Source organism: Neofelis nebulosa, chromosome 4 (genome assembly GCF_028018385.1).
Source record: "Neofelis nebulosa isolate mNeoNeb1 chromosome 4, mNeoNeb1.pri, whole genome shotgun sequence".
Classification (NCBI taxonomy): domain Eukaryota; kingdom Metazoa; phylum Chordata; class Mammalia; order Carnivora; family Felidae; genus Neofelis; species Neofelis nebulosa.
In genome coordinates this window covers 16,225,526-16,244,681 of record NC_080785.1, presented here as the reverse complement: position 1 = coordinate 16,244,681, position 19,156 = coordinate 16,225,526, and positions in this window count along the sequence as shown.

Below are 19,156 nucleotides of genomic sequence, written 5' to 3'. Positions count from 1 at the left end.
GGAGAGATAAAGGTCTTCCCAAACAAACAAAAACTGAAGGAATTCATCACCACTAAACCAGGCCTACAAGAGATCCTAAGGGGGATCCTGTGAGACAAAGTACCAGAGACACTGCTACAAGCATGAAACCTACAGACATGACAATGACTCTAAACCCATATCTTTCTATAATAACACTGAACATAAACGGACTAAATGCGCCAACAAAAAGACATAGGTATCAGAATGGATAAAAAAAAACACAAGACCCATCTATTTGCTGACTACAAGAGACTCATTTTAGACCTGAGGACACCTTCAGATTGAAAGTGAGGGGATGGAGAACTATTTATCATGCTACTGGAAGTCAAAAGAGAGCTGGAGTAGCCATACTTATATCAGACAAACTAGACGTTAAATTAAAGGCTGTAACAAGAGATGAAGAAGGGCATTAATAATAATTACGGGGTCTATCCATCAGGAAGAGCTAACAATAATAAATGTCTATGCACCGAATACGGAAGCCCCCAAATATATAAAACAATTACTCACAAACATAAGCAACCTTATCGATAAGAATGTGGTAATTGCAGGGGACTTTAATACCCCACTTAGAACAATGGATAGATCATCTAGACACACGGTCAATAAGAAACAAGGGCCCTGAATGATACGTTGGATCAGATGGACTTGCCAGATATATTTAGAACTCTGCATCCCAAAGCAACAGAATATACTTTCTTCTCGAGTGCACATGGAACATTCTCCAAGATAGATCACATACTGGGTCACAAAACAGCCCTTCATAAGTATACAAGAATTGAGATCATACCATGCATACTTTCAGACCACAATGCTATGAAGCTTGAAATCAACCACAGGAAAAAGTCTGGAAAACTTCCAAAGGCATGGAGGTTAAAGAACACCCTACTAACGAATGAATGGGTCAACCAGGCAATTAGGGAAGAAATTTAAAAATATATGGAAACAAACGAAAATGAAAATACAACAATCTAAATGCTTTGGGATGCAGAGAAGGCAGTCCTGAGAGGAAAATACATTGCAATCCAGGCCTATCTCAAGAAACAAGAAAAATCCCAAATACAAAATTCAACAGCACACCTAAAGGAAATAGAAGCAGGACAGCAAAGACACCCTAAACCCAGCAGAAGAAAAGAAATAATAAAGATTAGAGCAGAAATAAACAATATAGAATCTAAAAAACTAGAGTAGATCAATGAAACCAAGAGTTGGTTTTTTGAAAAAATAAACAAAATCGATAAAGCTCTAGCCAGGCTTCTCAAAAAGAAAAGGGAGATGACCCAAATAGATAAAATCATGAATGAAAATGGAATTATTACAACCAATCCCTCAGAGATACAAGCAATTATCAGGGAATACTATGAAAAGCTATATGCCAACAAACTGGACAACCTGGAAGAAATGGACAAATTCCTAAACACCCACACACTTCTAAAACTCAATCGAGAGGAAATAGAAAGCTTGAACAGACACATAACCAGCGAGGAAATTGAATCAGTTATCAAAAATCTCCCAACAAATAAGAGCCCAGGACCAGATGGCTTCCCAGGGGAGTTCTACCAGACATTTAAAGCAGAGATAATACCTATCCTTCTCAAGCTATTCCAAAAAATCGAAGGGGAAGGAAAACTTCCAGGCTCATTCTATGAAGCCAGTATTACTTTGATTCCTAAACCAGACAGAGACCCAGTAAAAAAAGAGAACTACAGGCCAATATCCCTGATGAATATGGATGCAAAAATTCTCAATAAGATACTAGCAAATCGAATTCAACAGCATACAAAAAGAATTATTCACCATGATCAAGTGGGATTCATTCCTGGGATGCAGGGCTGGTTCAACATTCGCAAATCAATCAATGTGATACATCACATTAATAAAAGAAAAGATAAGAACCATATGATCCTGTCAATCGATGCAGAAAAGGCCTTTGACAAATTCAGCAACTTTTCTTAATAAAAACCCTCGAGAAAGTCGGGATAGAAGGAACATACTTAAATATCATGAAAGCCATTTATGAAAACCCCACAGCTAACATCATCCTCAATGGGGAAAAACTGAGAGCTTTTTCCCTGAGATCAGGAACACGACAGGGATGTCCACTCTCACCACTGTTGTTTAACATAGTGTTGGAAGTTCTAGCATCAGCAATCAGACAACAAAAGGAAATCAAAGGCATCAAAATTGGCAAAGATGAAGTTAAGCTTTCACTTTTTGCAGATGACATGATATTATACATGGAAAATCCGATAGACTCCACCAAAAGTCTGTTAGAACTGATACATGAATTCAGCAAAGTTGCAGGATACAAACTCAATGTACAGAAATCAGTTGCATTCTTATACACTAATAATGAAGCAACAAAAAGACAAATAAAGAAACTGATCCCATTCACAATTGCACCAAGAAGCATAAAATACCTAGGAATAAATCTAACCAAAGATGTAAAAGATCTGTATGCTGAAAACTATGGAAAGCTTATGAAGAAAATTGAAGAAGATATAATGAAATGGAAAAACATTCCGTTCTCATGGGTTGGAAGAATAAATATTATCAAAATGTCAATACTACCCAAAGCTATCTACACATTCAATGTAATTCCAATCAAAATTGCACCAGCATTCTTCCAGAAGCTAGAACAAGCAATCCTAAAATTCATATGGAACCACAAAAGGCCCCGAATAGCCAAAGTAATTTTGAAGAAGACCAAAGCAGGAGGCATCACAATCCCAGACTTTAGCCTCTACTACAAAGCTGTCATCATCAAGACAGCATGGTATTGGCACAAAAACAGACACATAGACCAATGGAATAGAATAGAAACCCCAGAACTAGACCCACAAACGTATGGCCAACTCATCTTTGACAAAGCAGGAAAGACTATCCAATGGAAAAAAGACAGTCTTTTTAACAAATGGTGCTGGGAGAACTGGACAGCAACATGCAGAAGGTTGAAACTAGACCATTTTCTCACACCATTCACAAAAATAAACTCAAAATGGATAAAGGACCTGAATGTGAGACAGGAAACCATCAAAACCCTAGAGGAGAAAGCAGGAAAAGACTTCTCTGACCTCAGCTGTAGCAATTTCTTACTTGACACATCCCCAAAGGCAAGGGAATTAAAAGCAAAAATGAACTACTGGGACCTCATGAAGATAAAAAGCTTCTGCACAGCAAAGGAAACAACCAACAAAACTAAAAGGCAACCAACGGAATGGGAAAAGATATTTGCAAATGACATATGGGACAAAGGGCTAGTATCCAAAATCTATAAAGAGCTCACCAAACTCCACACCCGAAAAACAAATAATCCAGTGAAGAAATGGGCAGAAAACATGAATAGACACTTCTCTAAAGAAGACATCCAGGTGGCCAACAGGCACATGAAAAGATGCTCAATGTTGCTCCTCATCAGGGAAATACAAATCAAAACCACACTCAGATATCACCTCACGCCAGTCAGAGTGGCCAAAATGAACAAATCAAGAGACTATAGATGCTGGAGAGGATGTGGAGAAACGGGAACCCTCTTGCACTGTTGGTGGGAATGCAAACTGGTGCAGCCACTCTGGAAAACAGTGTGGAGGTTCCTCAAAAAATTAAAAATAGAACTACCCTACGACCCAGCAATAGCACTGCTAGGAATTTACCCAAGGGATACAGGAGTACTGATGCATAGGGGCACTTGTACCCCAATGTTTATAGCAGCACTCTCAACAATAGCCAAATTATGGAAAGAGCCTAAATGTCCATCAACTGATGAATGGATAAAGAAATAGTGGTTTATATACACAATGGAGTACTACGTGGCAATGAGAAAGAATGAAATATGGCCCTTTGTAGCAACGTGGACGGAACTGGAGAGTGTGATGCTAAGTGAAATAAGCCATACATAGAAGGACAGATACCATATGTGTTCACTCTTATGTGGATCCTGAGAAACTTAACAGAAACCCATGGGGGAGGGGAAGGAAAAGAAAAAAAAAAGAGGTTAGAGTGGGAGAGAGCCAAAGCATAAGAGACTCTTAAAAACTGAGAACAAACTGAGGGTTGATGGGGGGTGGGAGGGAGGGGAGGGTGGGTGGTGGGTATTGAGGAGGACATCTGTTGGGATGAGCACTGGGTGTTGTATGGAAACCAATTTGACAATATATTTCACATATTAAAAAAAAAAGAAAATCACTCTGCCTTCCCTCATTTAAATAAAAGCAAGATATACATTACAAATGTGTGGCCCCATCCCCCATCCCCATCTAGCAGTAAAGATAAAAGTTAGTCCCATGAGACACCTTTAGACCCTTATCAATCTAGAAGTGGCCCCAGAGGAATCTACCTAACAAACTTTACTAACAAGCTTTAATCGACTGTTAGTCTCCCATATATTTGCCTTCACTGTTTGTCCTCAGAGTCTCAAGGCCCTTTTCTTTTGTTCTTGTCACTTCTGTAGACATTGATTGTTCCTTTGCTAAGAAGCAATATAAACTGAAGCTATAACCAAACAGGGACTCCCATGTTTTACATATGTGACACACTTGTTTATAAACTTCTGTGTGTTTTCCTCTTTGTCAGTCCAATGTACAGGGAACCAGCTGGAGGACCCACGATGGGTAGAGGAAGAGATTTTTCCTTCCCCTGTACTTTGACATCAGATACATTGCAAAACAGAATGCTAGGAATAACTTTGATATTTGTTTAATGACCTTGCCTTTTCCTTCCTCCAACTATGATTTTGTCAAATGTGTCATTTCCCAGAGAGAGGACGCTGAGAACAAAGACAATGCAGTAAGAAATAGTGAAGGCAATGGTGTATTGTTTAATATGGGCATCAACTCACGATAAGACTCTGTGCACTATCTATTATATATTAAGAAGTTATTGTTAGTTTGTAGGCGTGACAGTGTTATTGTGATTATGCAGGAAATGTTCTATTTTTAGAGACATCTAATGAAATACACGGAGGAGAAATAATTTGATGTCTCTATTTTACCATAAAATACTTAAAAACATTAAGCAAATGTGGCCAAAAATTAATAATTATTAAATCCGTGATCGGTATATGAATGTTTATTATAGATAGTAATATAATTTTCAAGTGTCCAGCAGTAGATTCATTTTGTAGAAGGAAACCATTTTAGACAACCAAAAAATTATTTAATTTGACCTGGATTTATTAACAGCCTATGAGGAAAAAAATCCTTAAATGCACATTTTTCAGTATTATAGGCTTATTTTTACCATAGTTTCCCTTCCTTTTAACTCAGCAAAGCTAAGCATCTCTAAGTTAGTAACATGAGATAGGTAGTCACTGATAACTCTCAAGAAGGTGTTTTTGATAAGCTTTCTAGTAATGGAATAAATGCCTTCAATAAGTAGATCAATCTTTTTGCAAGTCAGATGATTTCTTATTCGTTAACAAAATTATTCGTTATTCGTTAACAAAATTGGAGATTTAATTGACTTGCCAGCTGATACCTTATCAAAAATAATTTTCAGCAAAGATAACTATATGATTTTTCAAAAACAACTCAGAAAGCATCCAAAGAGTTGATTGGCATTGCTATAACAAAACTCCTTCCATTTCATCTACATATGTATGTAATCACATTTTCTCAGTGTTTATTTCCAGAAAGATGAAAAATAGGAATAGGGTGCATGCCGAACCTTCTCTCATTCTAGCAATAAGTAGCAATTGATAAATGAAGTAATTGGGGAAGAAGCACCATCCATCATATTAAGAGATGCCTTCCCATTAATATTTTATTTTTTATATTTCATTATTATTCATCAAAATGTAAAATATTTGTGTTGCTTTGATTAATTGGGAATTTACGGTTTTTGAAATAACCCAATCAAGAAGAAATTTTTTTAGATGTTTATTTATTTGTTTTGAGAGAGAGTGTGTATGCACATGAGCAGGGGAGGGGCAGAAAGAGAGGGAGAGAGAGAGAGAATCCCAAACAGGCTTTGCCCTGTCAGCACAGAGTCCGAAGCAGCGCTCAATCTGACAAACCATGAGATCATGACCTGAACCGAAATCGAGAGTCAGAGAAGCTCAATGGACTGAGCCACTCACGCACCCCAAGGAGAAATTTTTTAACATTCAGAGCCAAATTGTCCAAAGTTTTTGGGGAAAAAAAAGACTATGTATATGTAATAAGTATCAATAAAAGGCTTTACAGAGAAAATATATTACATTACTCTAAATTCCATGGATATTGTTGTTTCTATTCAGGCATAGAATGACAATAAGAGTCCATGGAGGAAAAAAGGAATGATTTAACGTATTTCATTGTTAAAGAAATGTTTGGTTCTGTATTTTTTAAATGAATGATATGGCACATCAAATTGCAAAAGGTGTTTATATTTTCTTGGATATTCAATTAAATTTTTTTTCATGTTTATTTATATTTGAGAGAGTGTGTGTGTGTGTGTGTGTGTGTGCGCGCGCGCGTGTGTGTGCATGAGTGGGGGAGGGGCAGAGACAGATGGAGACAGAATCTGAAGCAGCCTCCTGGCTCTGAGCCGTCATCACAGACCCACATGCAGGGCTCAACCTCACGAGCCGTGAGATTATGACCTGAGCTGAAGTCGGACACTCAACTGACTGAGCCACCCAGGCTCTTGCCCTGGATATGCAATTTTTAAAAGGTAACATAAATGTTCTAGCTCAAAATACCAGTATATAAAGCATGTAGGATTTTTTTTTTTTTTTTTTTTTTGGCCACAGGAGAGCCAAGCGTTCTGCTGTCAGCTGTTGACTAAGGTACAGTGAAGTGAAGAGAAAAAGCACTGCAATCCACACCCAGTTGGACACCCTGCCCTGTGTTTCCCCTGAGTTCCTCCCAATGCCAATGGGGGAGGAAAAAGTACTGAAACATGGAAGGAGAAAAAGAGGGAAAGAGGATCATGCTGCCTCTACTCTCTACATCCCTCAAACCAAAGCCTGAAGCCTCAAACCAAATCAGGCTGAAGAAGATACTGTTTTAAATGATGATAAGATGATATGAAAGTTTCTACTGGCACTAGAATTAATTTAATAACTGAAATTGAAAGGAAAGTTATAGGGCCTTTCATGGTATTACTAAGGGACAGGGGAAATAAAAGGTCTCAACATAGTATAGGCAGGATTTTGACTCCAAGAGATTCATCCTATTCAATAAATTGGTTCCTTAAATGTTACATAAACAGAAAATATCAGAGAATACAATGAGACATTAATAGTGATCATCTCTGTATGATAATCATTTTCTTCATTGAGCATTTTTGCATTTTTTATTTTGTTAACAAACATACTACTTTTCTAATGAGAGAAAAAAAGTATATATTTTCATTCCTAAAAACCTCTAATCTGGGGGTGCCTGGATGGCTCAGTTAGTTAAGTGTCTGATTCTTGATTTCAGCTCAGGTCATGATCTTGAGGTTTGTGAGACTGAGCCCCCTGTTGAGCCCCACATTAGGCTCCAAACTGACAGTGCAGAGCCTACTTGGAATTCTCTCTCACTCTCTGCCCCTCCCTTGCTTGCATGCTCTCTCTCTCTCTCTCTCAAAATAAACAAATAAACATAAAAAAAAGAACCTCTTATCTTATTTTTAATATCTAGACATGGGTCTAGGGCAAATATTTTTTCACATTTATAAAAGTATTACATGTAAGTAATTTAAAAATTCAAATGTTACTAAAAGGTTTATATATAACTCAGCATTTCCTTGTTCCCCTCTGTTTTCCTCCCTTCATCCCATTCCATAGAACAAGCTTTCAACTCAATTGACTGTTTCTTCTGATATTTATGTCCATATTTCTAAACAAAAGACATATCACCTCTTGTGTTATCCATTTAAAGCAATATCTATGACCTTATATTTTAATAAAGATTTAACTCACTCCCAACTTCCCTTTCCTCCTCCACCTCCTTCCTTTATAATTTTTTTTTTAGAGGGAGAGGGTGCAAGTGAACGAGGGGCAGAGAGAGAGAGGGAGAGACAGAGAAGTGGGGCTCACCTGAAGTGGGGCTCGACCTCACCAGAAGCGGGTCTCCAGCTCACCCAATGTGAGGCCAGGCTCAATGGAAGCAGAAGTGGGGCACGAGCTCACCAGATACAGGACTCAAACTCACCAACCGTGAGATCATGACCTGAGCCGAAGTCAGATGCTTAACCAACTGACTGACCCACCCAAGGACCCTCCCTTTATAATTTTTATCCCCATTTTCATTTTTTCCCTCTTATGACTGTGACTATATGTATACTGCTCCCTGGTGAGTCAGAGGTATATTAAAAGTTTATTTTCTGTCTTCTACAATTTTCTATTTCATCTGGAATTAATTTGCTAATTTTCTTTGTCAAAATCTTCTTAAAATTTCCTATAGTTCTGTAAAAATACGTTCAGTACATTTTTTATGTGGTTAACCAGCCCCCCCACCTTTTTTTTAAAGCCCAGAGCTAGAGCTCAAATCTAGATTGGCATTGTTTAGGTGTGCATCATAGCTAGAATCTTAAGACTTCCCCTTGCCTCTTCTGCCCTGACTCTTGCATCTTGGTTTTTCCTTGGTGTTTAAAGAGCATCTTTCAGTACTTTCTTAGAAAAGTTGACATAGGAGATACTTTTTTTTCTATTTCGATAGAAAATTTTGATATTCTGATAGTTTCTCGTAAAATTCTAGATTGAAAATTATTTTCCTTCAGAATTTTGTAGCTATTCTATTTTCCTTAAGCTTTCAATGGTGATGCCGAAAAGTCTGATGACATTCTAATTCCCATTTCTTTGTAAGTGATTTTTTTTTTCTCTTTAGAGTTTCTGTTCCTTGTTCTCATTATTTAGGTTGATTTTCTAGTTGAACAATTTTGAATATAACAGGATGTGTGCTGCTCATACCTTCTCAAATTTCTCTTGGTCTTCCGTCCAGGGACTCATGCCAGAGGTCAGGGGACAGCCGTTTCCCCTAAAATCTTTAAACAGCAATGAGAGTACAGGGAACCTGCTTATTACCCTGGTAACATCAGATGGCATAAGTGGAGGCAAGCGAATGTTCTCCCTGTTCCAGTCATCTTTTGCTGTGTAACTGCTATAGATTGAATGTTTGTGTCTCCCCCAAAATTTACGTGTTGAAATTCTAACCCTCAGGGTGATGGTATCAGGAAGTTAGGCCTTTGAGAGGTACTTGTCATGAGATTTAGTTCCCTCATGTATGGGAATAGCGCCTTTATAAAAGACAGAGGAAGCTCCTTTTCCCGCTTCCACCATGTGTGGTTACATTGAAAAGATGCTGTGTATGAGCCAGGAAGTGGGCTCTCACCAGACACTAAATCTGCTCACGCTATGATCTTGGACTTCCCAGTTTCCAGAATTGCGAGGAAGAAATTTCCATTGTTCATAATCCACCCACCCACCCACCCATTTTATGGCATTTTGTTTGAGCAGACTGAATGGACCAAGATAGAAATAAACTGCCCAAAACTTAGTGACATACAGCAACAATCATTTTTATCATGCTCGTGATGTTGTAGATGGGGAATCGAACAGAGCAAGTGGGAATAGCCTGCCTCTGCTCCACAGTAACTGAGTCAATAGGGGACTCAAATGGCCAGGGAGAGTTGGGATGGGGTCACATGTCTGGGGCTTCTGTTTTGACTCAGTTGATTCCTCGGTTCCTCTTCATGTTATGTCTGCTGGAGATGAGTGACCAGGATGGCTTCTTCATTCATGTCTAGTGACTGGGCTGGTATGGATGGGACAATAGGGGCATAGCAATATCTCTTTCCATGAACCTCTTCATATGACTGGCTTGGGCTATCACAAAGCATGGTAGTTACAGTTAGGATGGACTTCTGCAGTAGTGGGCTTTCCTCAGAGTAATCATTTCAAGATGTCCACTGGGGAATTGCAAAACTTCTTATGTACACTCAGAAATCCCAGAATGTCCTTTCTGCCACGTTTATTGGTCCAGAAACTCACTACCAGAGCCGACCGAGATTCAAGGGTAGGAGAATTAGACTCTAGCACTCATTGGGAAGAGAAACAAAGAAATGTGAGACCATCTTTAACTGACAACACTCCTATTCAGTACTGTAAACATATTGGAGTGTAGAACATAACTTTTATGTGAACAATGAGCCAGAAGAGTCTAAGTTTTGAATTAAGAAACACCAACAGGAAATATCACCACAGCAGCTAGAAAGCAAAGAAAGAGGATACCAAATGGAGGGTACCATATTAGAACTCAGAGAATCTGTCTCTGAGGACATATTGCAGGAAATGGCACCTTGGATGACTGCATTCATAGTACACACTAGGCACCCCCTGGAGATTTCCTGAACAGTTGTAGAGAATTTGAAATAGTTCTTAGTATTCTGCAAATAAGGAAGGACTCAGAGGAACAATATCCTTTTATTATCAACAGGACTTCATTTCACACACACACACACACACACACACATACATAGAAGTGGCCAAAGGAGACAACTATGTGTTGTCACTATGTGTGACTGTGTAGCTTTACTATAGAATGATGTTCACATCATGAACCATTCAGTCATTCTATGAGAAATACATCATCTGAAATTGATGGGTCCCATACTTGGCAATCAATGTATATTAAATATGCTAAGGAAATTAAAAATTGATGTTTGTTTTGACATCATTCATATACTGGAGGAGGAATATGCCAACAGCTCTTGCTGATACAATAAGTAGTTCAGAATATAGTCACTGAAGTCATGAATCTAAATGTCGTAAGAGAATAAACAAAAAGAAGGATCTGGAAGACAATTAATATCCAAAGACTGCAAAAAGTACACAAGGCCAAGAAGAATGAATTCATTACCTGAACCACTAGAAAATAAATTTTTAAGTCTCTCCTTAAATGGATAAAAATTGTTCTTATTTTTTTAATTTACTTTTTATCTTATTTACTTTTTATCTTATCTTATGAGAGCTACCTATTGCCTGCTACCCTGGCCCCTCCTCATCTTCTCCCTTGAAGAAAGCCTCTTTGGATGAACTAAAGTCTCCCATGACTGTCCCATCTTCCTCCCTCAATTTCATCCCCAAAGACCATGTTAGAAGCTGCTGTTATGCTGCAGACTATCTAACTCTGATGAACCAACCCCATTCAATCATGGTATCACCCAAGTAGCATATGGCAATGAACTACATAATGCATACAGTTACACTTTTCCAGATTAGAATTCCTTTTCTGGTATGTGACAGGATGGGATTCTAAATGAAAAGAGCTCACCCTCATGAGCCATGAGGATATCTGCTTTAAGGGACCTAGGTTTCTAGAATATCAATTCATTTATTTCCAAATCTTTAGTTCTTTCATTTTTCCAACTCCATGGAGAAAAAATATTTTTAGAAGAAAACAAGAATCAGATATGTTTTTCTCTTTTAGTTCAGGGGAAATTTTATTTTCCCATGCTTCATCAATAAGACCTGGTTCCTTTACATCTTTATTTGGTTTGTTAGTAAAGGATATGGTAATACCCCATTAAATAAATACTTCTTGTCAAGCAGTACACTGATTAAGATATTCTTTTCTTCATTTGTAGGTGTTCCAAACTCTGATGACTAATATTTCTAAAGATGTCAATCCTCAGATAAGTAATGACATTATTAAGTCTCTATTCTCAATCATTGCAGAAGGAATACTGTGTGTCTAAGGGCCATTCTTTTATGGAAGTAAATGCTAAATTGTATTCTGAAAAATATTGTCAAGTGTGACTTGAAAAATAAAGATTTCCATGGTCAGATAAGTCTGGGAGACACTGAGTTAAGCAGAGTTAAATAGGTATATTTATACCAAGACATCTCAAAATTTAATGTGGAATATTAAAGAAGACTCATGAATCTTCAAATGGGGAGTGTTCTATATGGACTTTCCAAGACTTACTGACTTTTACCAAAAGCAACAAAAAAAGATTGTATATTTAGTTTTGACCTGAATATGTTTTAAGAAATGCTAATTTAGAAATAGCTGACTACATCAAAATGGAAAACTTCCTAGGCAAATATATCCATAACATAACCCACCAGAACCTACTAATGTTGTGAATGATGACTTCAGAACAAGTCATAATGGAAATTTTTATGTTTTCTAGTTAAAGATCAGTGTTGCTTGATGGTTACCCCTTTGTTACTCTCATAATTTAAACGAATATCTGAGGTCTTCACAGAAAGTGACAACTTCAACTTCAACCCTACTCGAAGTTTAATTTTAGCCACCAAACAGACAGAAATGGCAGAAGGGGTGGCTCTGTAAATTTATGATAGTCTTCAGTCTCCTAAAGAACTTCTGATGTTTTGTTTCAAGTAGCTCTAATAAGTGTTTCCCATAATTCCTACCGACAGGGAATGGACAAACTACTCCTGACTATTTCACATTAAGACAAAACTTTCTAACTCTTAATTTTATTTTCTTTTTATTTTTTTTATGTTTATTTATTTTTGAGAGACAGTGAGAGACAGAGCACAAGTGGGGGAGGGGCAGAGAGAGAATAAGACACAGAATCCAAAGCAGGCTCCAGGCTCTGAGCTGTCAGTACAGAGCCTGATGCAGGGCTTGAACCCACAAACTGCGAGATCATGACCTGAGCCGAGGCCAGACACCCAACCGACTGAGCCACCCAAGTGCCCCTCTAAGCTCTTAATTTTAAAAAGAAATACCCAGAAGCAAATGAAAGAAGGAGGGAAAGGAAGAAGAGAAAGGCAAGGAGGATAAAAGGAAGAAGAGGAGAGGGAGGAAAGTAGTGTGTGAGATTGTTTGCAAAATGGCAATGTTGGCAAAATGTTTTGCAAATCAGCCACGATAAGTTCTCAGATCCCTGTTTTCACTCTTCTTTGCAATACGACTTTGGGGGTCTTCCCATTGAGAGGTAGAGGCTATATTTCCATCCTTGAATCTAGGCTTGGCCATGTTGGTGGTTGGTCAATGGGCCATTACCAATAAGATGCAAGCAGAGATTTGGAAAGCACATGTGCTTTGGGGCTTGTCCTCTCTTGCAACTTTTCAGAATCCCGAGTCTACAGGGTGGACTCAGACTAGACTTTTGGAAAAGGCAGTCCATGTGGAGCAGACAGGAGCCAAATTTCTTGATTTACTTTTAATTACACTTTATTGATTCCTTGCTATAATAGATGAAGGTTAACCCCCATCCAACCCATCATTCCCATCGAACTTAAAGAGATCAGAGGAATGTAAAACTGAGACTTCAAAGATGGGACATGAGCGTTCAACATTCAATGTAGAAGAAGCAAAGATGTGGGAGGCCCTAAAATGGGAAAGAGCTGGTGCACAGTGAGCAGGGTGGCAAAGGGTATAAGATGGAATGGAAGAGGTAGACATAGACATGCAAGACTGTTTGAACATGCAAGACACAGAACCTTGCAAGTTCCTGTAACCCTGTAAGAACTGGATTTTATTTGGGGTGCTTTTTCTCTATCAAACTCACAAGTCTTTTGTTTTTTGTTTTTTTAACTAATATGCAATAATGTTGACACATGGGGAACCCAATGGGAGAAATCAAAGATTGTAAGCTTTTTAGACGGCCATTTGGCTATACAAATCAAATTTAAATTTAAATTTTTGCATGTGCTTTGACCCAGAAATTCTACATTATTTTAGGAAAGCCTAATGGCTGTGCAAAACCTTTATTTAAAAAAATATTTATTTATTTTTGAGAGAGAGAGAGAAAGAGAGTGAGTGGGGGAGGGACAGAGAGAGATGGAGACAGAATCTGAAGCAGGCTCCAGGCTCTGAGCTGTCAGCACAGAGCCTAGCGTGAGGCTCGAACTCACGAACCGTGAAATCATGACCTGAGCCAAAGTTGGACGTTTAACCAACTGAGCTACCCAGGCGTCCCTGTGTAAAAACTTTTTAAAAAAATATGTTCCTGTCATTATTTTTGCTAAAAGGGAGAAACTGGACATTACCAAAACGTCTGATAGTAAGTTGATTAATGACATAATCAACTCTCATAATGGATTACTATTGAGCCATTAAAAATTATAGAAGTCTATATATATGGACTTGAAAAACATGGAAAAGTGCAGGTTACAAAGTAGTATTTTTGACATAATCCCATTTATATCTAAAAAGAACATTGCAGAAAAATAAATGATTGAAAAAATATAGACCCCAAAGTCAATAGTGGTTATATTTGTAGATGGAGTTGAGTATTGTAGTAGAAAATTATTTGGGGAAAATTTCTTTAATCTCTGAAGGCCTCAAATCTTGTATCCTCAGGATTCTACTGCATCTCTGGGTAAGAAGTAACTGTACAAAGACTGTTTATAAATTTGTGCTATTGGGTGTTAAAATCAATGAAGAAAATTGCGTCAGTCAAAATACGGAGATTACATACAGTATAAATTTAGCTCTGTCACAGACGACACTAAAATGATTTGGAAAAAAATATGCTTGCCAAAAATTTAAACCTGAGTCTAGAAGTAAGTACTGGAAGAGAAAACTAACTGCAGTGCCAAGTTTAAAAAATAAAAGGAGTCCGGGGAACGGCACAAACAGAAGGAGATGGGCAGGATTTCCATCCTATGTGAGGATCCAACAGTTGTGCCCTGTAGCCTCGGCGTCTGTCCATCACATCAGACGTAAAGCAAACCCAGTTAAGAAGGGGGAAAAAATTCAAGCATCTCAACATTCGGCTCCCTACAAAGTAGAGCTGCTTCACAAACTACGTTTTCCTCATTTTCCATGCTAACACCCTTCCAGGTAGGCTCAGACTACTTAGGAGTCCCTGAAAGTCATCCAGACTTGGACTTGTGATTTATCTCTGTGGGGGGAAATATCTTCATCTCCCTTTGTTGATATTCTCTGGATAATTAAAGGCAGGAGAAGGTGCGGATTTTTAAAACCTTAAAAACAAAACAAAACAAAACCCCTCACCTTTGCATATTATTGTCTTTCCCTAAATAGCCTTACAGAGGGGGGAAAATGCTTTCTGTTATCAAGAAATTGTGATTCTTAATTAAGGTTTTTTGAAGTTCAAACTCAGTCCCACTGATTTTATTTTCTTCTTTTTAACTTATCTCTATTTTCTCAACTTTCTTCAGTGAGCATGTAATTACTTTCAAGGACAGGAAAATTAATGTTATTAATTTTTGTATCTCACTACCAATTTTTATTGCTTTATTTTTAAAATGGAAACAAAATTCAGGAGGCTGGAGTCCCTGGGTTTGAATGGAGAACTAATAATAAAGGTGCTCTGGCCATTGCCCACAGTATGAATTGGATAAAAAAAAAGGTCTCAGACTCAAAGATTTCTAGCAGTGTTTATAAAGCCTATTTCTCCTAGCTTTATAGGCCCTGGAGAAATGCCTACCATTTTGTAAACTCTCACAAAAAAGGGAGGGAATCTGAAGTTCCCATAGAAAATGTAGGGGCAAAGAAGCATTTCTATTTGTAGATAGAAAAGACTATAGCATATTAAATCAGAATGCTTGAAAAGTAGATAATTGTGGCAAATTGCATTTCCCAAAAATGGTCACAGCATTATCTCCCATTCCTCAAACTCATCTACAATGTGACCTTGACACTCTTCCCATTATGAAATGGGTCTGCTTTTCCTCCCCCTAAGTCTGGGCAGACGTGTGACTCACTTGGAACATTTGTAACATTATATTTAGAATTTGATGGAAGGGATGCCACTTGACTTTCAAGGCTAGATCAGAAAAGGCATTGTGGCTTCTGCCCTGGTCCCTGGAATACTTGTCCTTGAAGCCTGCAGCTGCCATGTAAAGAGTCCAACTGTCTTGGGGCCAAGACCAGCCCCAGGGAGAGATCACAGACTCAGACCCCCAAGACAACCGGAAGTGAGAGGGTTGCCTGGCCAGTCCCCAGCTGCTCTAGCCCTCTGCTTGTCCCAACTCCAGCCATTGTCTGACAGGAACCTCATGAGGGACCCCAATCCAGACCTGCCCAGGGAGCCTTCCTGTATTCCTCACCCTCAAAAACCACGTACACACCAAAGAAAAGGTCCTGAAGGATGTCAAGGGGTGTGATTAGGACATCTCACTCTGCTAACTGGCCCTACCCTTTTCGATGATTACATTTCAAGAAATAAAACAAAATAATTTCTCCCAAGTCCTTGAGAAAGAAATTGCTGCGTTGTAGAAGGTACATATACATCACAAAGAGACAGAGAAAAAATTTATAATAGTGAGTTTTCTAAGGCAAATGCTCTATGGAGAGGAAAAACAGGTTCCTATCACCAGGTTTTGGCTAGGAAAAACAGTGCATTCTTTTGGCAGCCTTGAGCTTTTCCAGGCTGGAACTTAAGGGGGGTGGGGGTGGGGGTAGGCTGTGTGGTCCCAAGGACAAGGCTTTAGTCTGCTGGAACCCATGCAGAGCTTGGTCAAGTCTGTTAGTGTGGATTCTGAAAGATGAAGAAAAGAAGGCAAACTACCGACAGACCTCAGAACTGAAAGAACCACAAGGCCATGAGTTCCCTGAGTTTTCTGATTGTCTTCCATACATCTCAAACTGAGCACAGGGAAGAAACCACAATCTGGAATTGCCAACAGGCATTGACCAAAAAGAACCCCCAAGAACACCATGCTTCTGATGCAGGCAGGCCAGGTCCAAGGACCTGGAGGGGATCCCATGGGATGAGTTGAGAGGGTTGTTGGCTTCACGAAAGATGGAAATCAAATGTGAGCCAGCAGAAGGTGAATGCAGAGTTTTATTGACGATATGTATAGATACACTGAGAGATACAAATGGAGCATCTGGGAAACTCTGCAGGGATAGGAGACCCCTTGCTTGGGGTCTGGGATTTTTATTCGCAATTCTGGTCTGGTGCACATGTCCTCCCAGTCATCCAAGAACTGGTGGTACAAGGATGAGTGCTCCATAACTCACTTGTGCCCTGGAGCCAGTGGTCTCGGCATCCAGGTATTTGGAGTCATTGGTCTTGAAAAACATTCACGGGACCTCACCTAGACACTCCTTAGATGTTATCTCTTACGCCAGAAGACTCCAAATAAAACATTAACTCCTTGACCTTTACAAGGGGGACCTACAGTAAGGCAGGGGTACAGGTCCTAGTAAGAACAGAGATAAGAATAAGGGCAAAGAACTAGACAGCTTTTTGTCATGAGGTCCCTCAGTCTACCTGTGTCACTCCCTGTGGCCCAAGCATCTGAGAAGGGGCAGCCTGGCAGACACCTGGCAGGGATCTTGCCCATCGTTCAAGACCACCTGGCAGCAGCTGGCTGTCAGGGAGACAGCAAAGCAGTCTAGCACCTCCCTGCTCCCCCACTTTGGGCAGAAGACAACCCGAGTGTGTATTTCACAACCCCTGTACCCCTGAAGGAAGCTGCAATATGTCACTGCACAATATACGTTTTTGACATAAAAATTATTTGGAACTGAAGGCTCTAAAAAAGCAGCAAAGGCAGAGAAGGCTCCCCTTCTTCTGCCTAAAGGAGATTTAATTCTTTCACTGAAGACAGACTCCTGTCAGCCCAGAGATGAACCAGAAGAATCTGCAAACAAACCTTACTCCACTAGTTTCCTCCCATAGGTTTACCTTTCCACAGCTTGTCACCCTTGGAACACTACAGCTGCTCCCCTTTCTCTACAAATGTATGCTTTCAAATGTATGTATGCTACAAATGTATCCCTTCTCTACAAATGTATGCTTTGTTGAAGATGCTATAGAAGCTGAAATTCTTAACTGCCATTTTAACTCACTTTTGGTTTTGGTTTTTCCCACCTTGATGTGCAATACATGTGTTAATAAGCCATTTTTCTCTGGTTAATCCTTTTTTTTAATGTTTATTTATTTGAGAGAGACAGAGAGTGCAGGGCAGAGAGGGGCAGAGAGAGAGAGGGAGAGAGAGAATCCCAAGCAGGCTCCGCACTGTCAGCGTGGAGCCTGACGCAGGGCTCCATCCTACAAACCATGAAATCATGACCTGAGCTGAAACCAAGAGCTGGACACTTCACCCACTGAGCCACCCCGCCACCCCGATCTGTCTTTTGGTTGAAGAGTCCCAGTAAAAACTAAGACGGGTAGGGGTACTTTTGCCTCCCCTCTACCCCTGGAGCATGAGGTAAATGAGGTAGGCTCTTCCTTGCCCTAGGCACCAATAGAGATCAGGCGGGAAACCTACCAAAAGCCAGCAGCCCAGAGAGCAGAAGTAGGAAAACACTCTCCCTTCTATGGGCCCCCAGCATCCTCCACCTCCAGGCTAGAAGCACTGGCATGCCCAGGGAGACATCTCTCACCCCCGTATAAGGCACCAGCAGGGCCTGAGGGAGATCCTGCCAGCACCAGACAGCCCAGGGACTGTTCTCCCTCTGGGGGCCAGCTGGTGTCTCTCCTGCCCACCTAGAAGCACTAGGACCAGAGAAGGGTATTCGGCCCCAGCAGGAGGTACCAGTGAGTACAACAGGAGCCCCAGCAGCCTCAGGTGAACTAAGCAGACTAGAATAGCATTGTAAGAGCTCTAGAAATTAAATTATCATTGGAACCACAGCCCACAAAAGTAAGCCAAGACCTGCATCTTAATTGCCTGCTAAAATATAAGATTTAAATAGGCTTCAGAGCCTCCTAACAATACCCCAAATGCCTGGGATGCAACAGAAAGCATTCATCATACCAAGAACCAGGAAAATCACAAATTGGATGAGAAAAGACAATCAACTGCCAATACTGAGATGAATCAAATATTGGAATTATCTGACAAAGATTTTAAAGCAGCCATAATAAAAAATGCTCCTAGAGGCAATTACAAATTTTCATGGAAAAAAAAACAACAAAAAACAAAAGACACATACACACACAATAGAAAATATCAACAAAGAAATAGGTTTTAAAAAATGGAAATTATAAAAATAAATAAAAAAGGAAATTCTAAAACTAAAAAATGCAATGACTGACATGAAAACTCAGTGAGTGGGCTCAGTAGTAGAGGGGAAATGACAGAAGACAGAATCAGAAGACCAGCTCATAGAATTTACTTACTGAGCAACAGAAAAAAAAAGAAAAAAGAAAAAAGACCAGGAGGGGGGGATTAACAGAGCCTGAGGGACTTATGGGCCAGTAACAAAAGATCTACCTGATGGATCCCCAGAAAAAGAGAGATAATGAGGGGCTGAAAAAATAGCCAAAGAAA